The sequence below is a fragment of the Triticum aestivum genome, chromosome 6A (genome assembly GCF_018294505.1).
Source record: "Triticum aestivum cultivar Chinese Spring chromosome 6A, IWGSC CS RefSeq v2.1, whole genome shotgun sequence".
NCBI lineage: Eukaryota > Viridiplantae > Streptophyta > Magnoliopsida > Poales > Poaceae > Triticum > Triticum aestivum.
In genome coordinates, this window is record NC_057809.1 from 461,148,423 (window position 1) to 461,159,819 (window position 11,397).

An 11,397-nucleotide genomic window follows, 5' to 3' on the forward strand; every position below is an offset into this window, starting at 1 on the left:
CATGCGCCTAGGGTTCAAGGAAGGGAAGAGTCCCAAAGGGGGAAGGCACCTCCTAGGTGCCTTGGGGAGGAGGGATTCTTCCCTTGGCCGCACCCCCCTAGGAGATTAGATCTCCTAGGGCCGGCGCCCCCCCTTGGACTCCCTATATATAGTGAGGAAAGGAGGGCTTCTCATAACACATCTTTGGTGCCTCCCTCTCCCTCTCCAACACATCCTCCTCCTCCATAGTGCTTGGCGAAGCCCTGCTGGAGTACTGCAGCTCCACCACCACCACGCCGTCGTGCTGCTGCTGGAGCCATCTTCCTCAACCTCTCCTTCCCTCTTGCTGGATCAAGAAGAAGGAGACGTCACGCTGACCGTACGTGTGTTGAACACGGAGGTGCCGTCCGTTCGGCGCTAGGATCTCCGGTGATTTGGATCACGTCGAGTACACCTTCCTCATCCCCGTTCTTTGAACGCTTCCGCGCGTGATCTACAAAGGTATGTAGATGCAATCTTATCACTTGTTGCTAGATGAACTCCTAGATGGATCTTGGTGAAACCGTAGGAAATTTTTTGTTTTCTGCAACGTTCCCCAACAATACCATATATGCATGAAGGACAGTGGTTGATTGGTGGAGTAATAGTAATAGATGCAGGTAGGAGTCGGTCTACTTGTCACGGATGTGATGCCTATATACATGATCATTGCCATGATATGTCATAACTATGCGATTTTCTATCAATTGCCCAGCAGTAATTTGTTTACCCACTGTATTCTATTGTTTCGAGAGAGAAGCCTCGAGTGAAAACTATGCCCCTCAGGTCTACCTTAACCATATTATAAAAACTAAAAATACCTTGCTGCAATTTATTTACTTTTATTTTGTTTTGAAGTTTACCCATCTACCTATACAAGATTTGATCCTTGCAAGTAACGAGTTCAAGGGGATTGACAACCCTCTTGCCCGCGTTGGCCGCAAGTATTTGCTTTTGTATGTGCAAGTGCCATTCACTGGGATTTGGTTGGCACTCCTTCTGGTTTGATTAACCTTGGGTCTCAATTGAGGTAAATACTTATCGCTACTATATTGATTTACCCTTCCTCTTCGGAGAAAATCCCAACGCAGCCAACAAGTAGCAGAAATAATTTCTGGCGCCATTTTTAGGGAGCTATCATAAATTCACTACAAGTACCTTCACTCAAGCTACCATCTGCTTTCTCTACTTTTTATTTGCCTTTTTATTTCCTCTCTTTTTCCTCTCCCTCCACTTCTCTAAAAAATGAAAAATACAAAAATATTTTACTTTGTTAGTTTGCTTGTTTGCTTGCATGGTCACTATGTCTCAAGATAAATTATCTGATAGTTCTTACCATAAAAGGTTGGCTGAAATTGAGAACACTACTAAGAACTTCATGTTTACGTAGTATGAGCACGATAAAGTTTTTCCCGAGGAACTTAAAGAACACTCTACCTTGTTAGATGATATTAGTAAACCACTTGATGATATTAATCAAGAAGTTGCCAACGTTCAATCTCATCTTGCTTGTACTGAAAATTTGTTAGGAAAGATTTCCGATAAGCAAACTACGCTAGTAAATAAAATGGCCGCTAAACCAGATTCATACCATCTTGCCAGTGATGATGAGGATATTAAAATATTGGTGTGACACCTATTGAATCCTTGTTTAGTAATATAAAACTTGATGAAAAGGGGACTAGAGATGAGTCAACCTTAGCAAGAAGGCATCCCAATTGTTCGGAGGGCACGTTCTTAATGATAAAAATGATAAAAGTGGGTTTGTAGAGGTCAATACTTTAAATAGTAATGTGCCAGCTACTTTGTATTACAAAATCTGATATTTCATCATTCACAGGTTTTAGTTCGAATTAGAAGCACCTCCATCTTCGCCTCATCACTTTCACGGGTTTTAGTTCGAATTAGAAGCACCTCCATCTCTTTATAGTCCTCCTCAACAGTGCAAGAACCTTGAGTGAGCTCCTGCAATCGTTTGTACAGTTGCCTCTCATAGTATGATGGAACAAAACGACGCCTCATGACTTGCTTCATCAAAGTCCAGCTGCAGATATAATTGTTGCCCGACATCAATCGATCGTCTTGCATCTGATTCCACCATGTAAGAGCATAACCAGAGAACTGCATAACAACAAGATCAACTCTCTTATCTCCAGAAAAACCATGGATGCGAAAGATTTGATCGCACTTCTCCTCTCTCCCTCAATATATGTCCGGATCCTCTTTTCCCAAGAATGATGGCACATGTAGCTTCACTCTTGCTTTGTTGTCATGGTCATATTGATCACGAGGTCATAATGATGACCATGATGACCAAAAATAGCACCACGGCGAGGCGGGGAGTAGGGTTCTGCTACTTCTTGAGCTTGCGTTGGTTTTTCCCTTGAAGTGGAAAGGGTGATGCAGCAAAGTAGAGATAAGTATTTCCCTTAGTTAGAAAACCAAGGTATCAATCCAGTAGGATACAACACACAAATCACCAATACCTGCACACACAATCAAACAGCTTGCACCCAACGCGATAAAGGGGTTGTCAATCCCTGCACGATCACTTGCAAAAGTGAGATCTGATAGAGATAGATAAAACTAAGCAAACGATAAAATAAATATTTTTGGGTTTTCTGGTTTATAGATTGGAAAGTAAAAGATTGCAAAGTAGTAGATTGGAAACTTATATGATGGAAAATAGACCTGGGGGCCATAGGTTTCACTAGAGGCTTCTCTCAAGATAGCAAATAATACGGTGGGTGAAAAAATTACTGTCGATCAATTGATAGAAAAGTGCAAAGTTATGACGATATCTAAGGCAATGATTATGGAATATAGGCATCACGTCCATGTCAAGTAGACCGACTCCTGCCCGCATCTACTACTATTACTCCACACATCAACCGACTCCTACCTGCATCTAGAGTATTAAGTTCATGAAGAATAGAGTAACGCATTAAGTAAGATGACATGACGTAGAGAAATAAACTCAAGCAATATGATGTAAAACCCATGTTTTTATCCTCGATGGCGACAATACAATACATGCCTTGTTGCCCTACTGTCACTTGGAAAGGACACCGCAAGATTGAACCCAAAGCTAAGCACTTTTCCCAATGCAAGAAAAACCAATCTAGCTGGCCAAACCAAACCGATAGTTCGAAGAGAATTAAAAAGATATCAAATCATGCATAGAATAATTCAAAGAAGATTCAAATAATATTCATAGATAAGTTGATCATAAATTCACAATTCAGCGGATCTCAACAAACACACCACAAAAGAAGATTACATCGGATATATCTCCAAGAACATCGAGGAGAACATGGTATTGAGAATCAAAGAGATAGAGAACAAGCCATCTAGCTACTAGCTATGGACTCGTAGGTCTGAGGTAAACTACTTACGCTTCATCGAAAGTGCAATATAGTTGATGTAAAAGCCCTCCGTGATCGAATCCCCCTCCGGCAAGATGCCAGAAAAGGCCCCGAGATGGGATCTCACGGGAATAGAAGGTTGAGGCGGTGGAAAAGTGTTTTCGTAGATGCTTCTGGTGGTTTGATAATATATGTGAATATATAGGAGGAAGATCTAGGTCAGGGGGTTACCGAGGGCCCCACAAGGCAGGGGGCGGGCCCTACCCCCTTGGGCACGCCCTCCACCCTTGTGGCCGCCTCGTGGCTCTTCTTACTCGCACTCCAAATCTCCCGGGTGTCTTCTGGTCCAATAAAAATAATTGCGAAGGTTTTATTCCGTTTGGACTCCGTTTGGTATTCTTTTTCTACAAATCTCAAAAACAAGGAAAAACAGAAATTGGCACTGGGCCGTAGGTTAATAGATTAGTCCCAAAATAATATAAAATAGCATATTAATGCATATAAAACATCCAAAACAGATAATATAATAGCATGGAACAATAAAAAATTATAGATAGTTGGAGACGTATCAAGCATCTCCAAGCTTAATTCCTGCTCGTCCTCGAGTAGGTAAATGATAAAAACAGAATTTTTGATGTGGAATGCTACCTAACATATTTATCCTTGTATTTTTTCTTTATTGTGGCATGAATGTTCACATCCATAAGATTCAAAACAAAAGTTTAATATTGACATAAAAACAATAATACTTCAAGCATACTAACAAGGCAATTATGTCTTCTCAAAATAACATGGCTAAAGAAAGCCTATCTCTACAAAATCATATAGTCTGGCTATGCTCCATCTTCATCACACAAAATATTCAAATCATGCACAACCTCGATGATAAGCCAAGCAATTGTTTCATACTTTTGATGTTCTCAAACTTTTTCAACTTTCACGTAATACATGAGTGTGATCCATGGAAATAACACTATATGTGGAATAGAATATGGTGGTTGTGGAGAAGACAAAAAGAAGGAGATAGTCTCACATCAACTAGACATATCAACGGGCTATGGAGATGCCCATCAATAGGTATCAATGTGAGTGAGTAGGGATTGCCATGCAACGGATGCACTAGAGCTATAAGTTTATGAGAGCTCAAGAAGAAACTAAGTGGGTGTGCATCCAACTCACTTGCTCATGAAGACCTAGGGCAATTTGAGGAAGCCCATCATTGGAATATACAAGCCAAGTTCTATAATAAAAAATTCCCACTATTATATGAAAGTGATAACATAGGAGACTCTCTATCATGAAGATCATGGTGCTACTTTGAAGCACAAGTGTGGTAAAAGGATAGTAACATTGCCCCTTCTCTCTTTTCTCTCATTTTTCTTTCTCTCTTTTTTTAATGGGCTTCTTTGGCCTCTTTTATTTTTTTGTAAAGTCCGAAGACTCATCCCGACTTGTGGGGGAATCATAGCCTCCATCATCCTTTCCTCACATGGGACAATGCTCTAATAATGAAGATCATCACACTTTTATTTACTTACAACTCGATACATAGAACAAAATATGACTCTATATGAATGCCTCTGATGGTGTACCGGGATGTGCAATGAATAAAGAGTGAAAATTTATGAAAGGTGGCTTTGCCACAAATACTATGTCAACTACATGATCATGAAAAGCAATATGACAATGATGAAGCGTGTCATAATAAACGGAACGGTGGAAATTTGCATGGCAATATATCTCGGAATGGCTACGGAAATGCCATAATAGGTAGGTATGGTGGATGTTTTGAGGAAGGTATATGGTGGATTTAAGGTACCGGTGGAAGTTGCGCGGCACTAGAGAGGCTAGCAATGGTGGAAGGGTGAGAGTGCGTATAATCCATGGACTCAAGATTAGTCATGAAGAACTCACATACTTATTGCAAAAATCTATTAGTCATCGAAACAAAATACTACACGCATGCTCCTAGGGGGATATATTGGTAGGAAAAGACCAACGCTCGTCCCCAACCGCCAGTCATAAGGAAGACAGTCAATAAATAAATCATGCTCCGACTTCATCACATAACAGTTCACCATACGTGCATGCTATGGGAATCACAAACTTTAACACAAATATTTCTACAATCCACAATTACTCACTAGCATGACTCTAATATCACCATCTTTATATCTCAAAACAATCATAAGGAATCAAACTTCTCATAGTATTCAATGCACTTTATATGAAAGTTTTTATTATATCCCTCTTCGATGTCTATCATATTAGGACTAAATTTATAACCAAAGAAAATTAACATGCTGTTTAGAGACTCTCAATATAATATAAGTGAAACATTAGAGTTCAACAATTTCTATAAAATAAAGCCATCGTCGTGCTCTAAAAAGATATAACTGAAGCACTAGAGCAAAATTGCCTAGTTCAAAAGATATAAGTGAAGCACATAGAGTATTCTAATAAATCACGATTCATGTGTATCCCGCTCAAAAGGTGTGTACAACAAGGATGATTGTGGCAAACTAAAAAGGAAAGACTCGTATCGTACAATACGCTTCAAGCAAAACACATATCATGTGGTGAATAAAAATATAGCCCAAGTAAAGTTACCGATAGACGTAAACGAAAGAGGGGATGTCTTCCGGGGCATCCCCAAGCTTAGGATCTTGGTTGTCCTTGAATATTACCTTGGGGTGCCTTGGGCATCCCCAAGTTTAGGCTCTTTCCACTCCTTATTCCATAGTCCTTCAAATCCTTATCCAAAACTTGAAAACTTCACAACACAAAACTTAGCAAAAATTCTCATAAGCTCCGTTAGTATAAGAAAATAATTCACCACTTTTGGTACTGTTGTGAACTCATTCTTTATTTATATTGGTGTAATATCTACTATATTCCAACTTTTCCATGGTTCATACCCCCCGATACTACCCATAGATTCATCAAAATAAGGAAACAACACATAGAAAACAGAATCTATCAAAAACAGAACCGTCTGTAGTAATTTGTAACTCTTGAATACTTCTGTAACTCCAAAACTTCTGAAAAATTAGGACAGCCTGGGAAATTTGTGTGTTAATCTTCTGCAAAATGAATCAGTATTTTAGCACGCTTCTATTAAAAATGATAATTGTTTTTCTGAGCACAAAAGTTTCTGTTTTTCAGCAAGATCAAATCAACTTTCACCGTAAGCCATCCCAAAGGTCTTACTTGGCACAAACACTAATTAAAACACAAAAACACATCTAACCATAGGCTAGATGAATTATTTATTGAAAAGAAGAACCAAAAAGCAAAGAACAAAAAATAAAATTGGGTTGCCTCCAACAAACGCTATTGTTTAACGCCCTTATCTAGGTGTAAAAACACAAATAGATCTAGGTATAATCATAGTAATGATAAGGAAAATCTCGAAAGCTCATCTCATACTCCCTCCATTCAGCAGCAAGTTTTCTGTGGTAAGAAAAAGTAATCAAAAGGGCTAAATTTAATGGGATAAGGATCCCTAAGATCAAGTTTGGGAGGAATTGGTTCCTCCTTCGTCCCCTCATATTGTATGACCAACTCATCATTGTAAGCGTTATTTTGGCAAAAAGTCATGAGCTTATGTCCAAGAGAGAAACCCAATCTGTTGTTTTGTATAGCAAAATTATCATTAAGTTCAGAAATCTTATCAACAAAAACATCGGTAGGGACCCTCTTTATTAAATTTTCATTATAAGCAACATGATGTAGAGATCTTAAACACATTATGTCCTCTTGGTTAAAGAGAATTCCCTCTATGGGAGGACTACCACCATCTACTTTCTAATGCACGAAAATTTCACTAGCTTCTTTCATAATAAATCTAAACTCATGGGCTAGAAATATAGTGGCGGCGCGCTTAACAGAAGAATGCTCAATATTAAAAAAACTCTAGAAAAATTCTTTGTATGGATGGATGCATATGAACAAATTGTCTTTCAAGTTCAACCACAAGCAAAGATATAGCATCCACAAGACTACTAGTTTTATGGAGAATAGATCGACCTAACGTGGGTAGCGCACCGACACAAGTAAAGAAATCTTGAATAACCCCTTTTCCAATAATATTGCCGCTACCTATGCGAATTTTTTAGTGTGCAAGATAGTAGATTCTTCACGAGGATTAGTATTAGCAAAAGCATCAAAGTTTCCCCCATCGTTACTACTATCCTTTTCAGCAATAACCTCCCCAGATCCAGACATGGAAGCAATTAACCAATCTAACAAACGGGAAACAAAAAGCGAACGAAAGAGGGGCGAAGAAAAAGGCAAATCTTTTCAAAAATCATTTTAGAAGTGGGGGAGAGGAAAACGAGAGGCAAATGGTGAATAATCTAATGCAAGAGATGAGAGTTTTATGATGGGTGCTTGGTATGTCTTGACTTGGCATAGATCTCAACAGCAACGACGCCAGAAATTCTTCCTGCTACTTCTTGAGCTTGCATTAGTTTTTTCCCTTGAAGTGGAAAGGGTGATGTAGCAAAGTAGAGATTAGTATTTCCCTCAGTTAGAGAACCAAGGTATCAATCCAGTAGGAGACAACACACAAATCACCAATACCTACACAAACAATCAAACAACCTGCACCCAACGCGATAAATGGGTTGTCAATCCCTTCACAGTCACTTGCAAAATTCAGATCTAATAGAGATAGATAAAACTAAACAAACGATAAAGTAAATATTTTTTTGGTTTTTTGGTTTATAGATAGGAAAGTAAAAGATTGCAAAATAGTAGATCAGAAACTTATATGATGGAAAATAGACCCGGAGTCCATAGGTTTCACTTGAGGCTTCTCTCAAGATAGCAAATAATACCGTGAGTGAACAAATTACTATCGAGCAATTGATAGAAAACCACAAAGTAATGACGATACCTAAGGCAATGCTTATGGAATATAGGCATCACGTCCGTGTCAAGTAGACCGACTCATGCCTGCATTTACTACTATTACTCCACACATCAACCGAATCCTACCTGCATCTAGAGTATTAAGTTCATGAAGAACACAATAACGCATTAAGTAAGATGACATGATGTAGAGGAATAAACTCAAGCAATATGATGTAAACCCCATGTTTTAATCCTTGATGGCAAAAATACAATACGTGCCTTGCTGCCCCTACTGTCACTGGGAAAGGACACCGCAAGATTGAACCCAAAGCTAAGCACTTTTCCCATTGCAAGAAAAACCAATCTAATTGGCCAAACCAAACCCATAGTTCGAAGAGAATTACAAAGATATCAAATCATGCATAAAATAATTCAGGGAAGATTCAAATAATATTCATAGACAAGCTGATCATAAATGCACAATTCACCGGATCTCGACAAACACACCGCAAAAGGAGATTACATCGGATAGATCTTCAAGAACATCAAGGAGAACATGGTATTGAGAATCAAAGACAGAGAATAATCCATCTAGCTACTACCTGTGGACCTGTAGGTCTGAGGTAAACTACTCACGCTTCATCGGAAGGGCAATAGAGTTGATGTAGAATCCCTTCGTGATCGAATCCCCCTCCGACAGGATGCCAGAAAAGGCCCCAAGATGGGATCTCACAGGAACAGAAGGTTGTGGCGGTGGAAAAGTGTTTTGGTGGATGCTTCTGGTGGTTTGGGAATATATGTGAACATATAGGAGGAAGATCTAGGTCAGGGGGTCACCGAGGGGCCCACAAGGCAGGGGCGCGCCCTCTCCCCTTGTGTCCGCCTTGCGGCTCTTCTGACTTGCACTCCAAGTCTCTTGGGTGTCTTCTGTTCCAAGAAAAATCATCGCAAAGGTTTTATTCCGTTTGGACTCCTTTTGGTATTCCTTTTCTGCGAAGCTCAAAAACAAGGAAAAAACAAAAACTGTCACTAGGCCCTAGGTTAATAGGTTAGTCCCAAAAGTAATACCAAATAACATATTAATGCATATAAAACATCCAAAACAGATAATATAATAGCATGGAACAATCAAAAATTATAGATACATTGGAGACGTATCAGGTTCATAGTCCCCCATGGCTTCATATTCATCAGCATGCTCGGAGGGATCTTCATGGAAGATGTCATCACCATCATGTGCAGCTCATCGCCAGTGATCGGCGGCAAACCCGCGGGGGTCATGGCTTCGCTTGCGGGCTTCTTCTCCATGTAGCCCACCCTCACGGGGGCAGGAAAGTCGCCATGCCTCCGCTCTTCACTAACAACAGGGGCACCATCAACATGGCCACCTACAGCTCTGCCACAACCATTTTGGTGATCTTCATTGCCACAACATCGTCGATTGTCGGTAACAAGTTGGGCAGCGGGGTTGTGTTGGTGTTCATCCCCATTGTCCGCAATAGGAAGACGACCTCCAAACATCCTTTGCGAAGCTGCAACTAGACTTTCTCCAGTCACATCACCAAGTGCAACTCGATTCTTTGGAAACTCTTCTTCCATAATATTTCCTCCATGTAAACTTGAGTGGACAAAGAAAAAGTATATATGTGGAAAACACTCAGCTCACCTTCTTGCTTACCCAACTTTTAATGATTCCTTGGCTGTTGTCCTGTGGTAGAAATTCAGGAGTGGCGGGCGAATGAAAGGAAAAAAGCTATTGGTTTCTTGGTAGACCTGGGTGGGTACAATGAGGATGGGTAGTGCTGAGATCCAATTGACGCAAACCAAAAGAACAAGAAAAAATTGTAGATCCTTGCACAATGTTTGAGTTGCAACACTTACCACTACAACTTATAAAATTTCTCACCCAACTAAATATGATTGCACACTTTCTCAACACTTTCTCTTCTCTTTTTCTGTCTCTCTTTTTCTACTTTTCTTCTCTCTCTTTTTCTTCTTTTTTCAGCAACACAAAAGATCCAACAACAAGACTCAAAGAAAAAAATAGTAGCAACTTTGGATAGAACTGGATGAAAACACAAAGAGGAAAGCAAACAACTAGATCTCCGCAAACAAAGGCTTGGATTTTTGTGTGTGGCTTTTTGGTTTTGGACTCTACGATGGGGAAAACCGAACTAAAAACGATAGATCTAGCTACAAGGATATAGATCCTACCATGTAAACCATGCTCTGAATACCAGATGATGGGACACCGTCTTTGGAGAAGAGGGTGTTCAAGGGGAGGTACGATCTTCATGGCGTAGGATCAATAATGGATAGGGTAACTAGCTGCAAGCAACCGAAAACAGAAAAATAAGAGATTATGACCCGACGAGGAGGATGCTCACCGAAGCCTACAATGCGAACATTCACCGATCCACAACCCACAATACTACCCCACACAACCATGCTCAAGTCATGGAGCACGTGATAGGTGCAATCCACAAGGGAAACCAGAGACTCTAACCCACACAACACGATCGAGCCATGGATCATGAATTAGGAGCAATTTCTGAAGGAATCACGAGAATAAGGATAACAAGAGCTCTCCAATCTCAGGAGGAGTCTATGTCTTTGGTCTTTGATAGAAATGGCAAAAGTCCCCAATGAAGGGAAGAGCTAGTCTATTTATAATCGGGACAACCCCCTAGATAGGTGTGAAATCAAACTAGCTTTGGGAACCAACTTAGGTGTGAAAGAGAACCAACTTTGGTTTGACTAAATGGCTTCGAGACTTAATGAGGTAGCTTCTGGAAAACTCTCGTTGGAGGTGGTTGGTGGTTCCTGACCAAACATTGTTTACTGGAGTCAAACAATGTTTCCTTCAGCACCAAACTCGAGTTCTAAAAACCTTTCGCAAGTTGGGATATCCAAACTCGTGCAAAACATTGTTTCACGAGCGCCAAAACATTGTTTCACCAGCGCCAAAACATTGTTTCTTCAGCAGACAAGTTATTTCTTTGCAACTCTGTTTCTTCGTCATAAAACATTGTTTTGGCTCGGACTGAAAATGTTGTTGGTCTTCTTTGATGTTGCACCTGTGTTCAACTAGCAACGAAGGAGGTGAAGGCATAACCATGTTTTCAAGGTCAAATGATAAACTTAAGTTAGCGTTCAC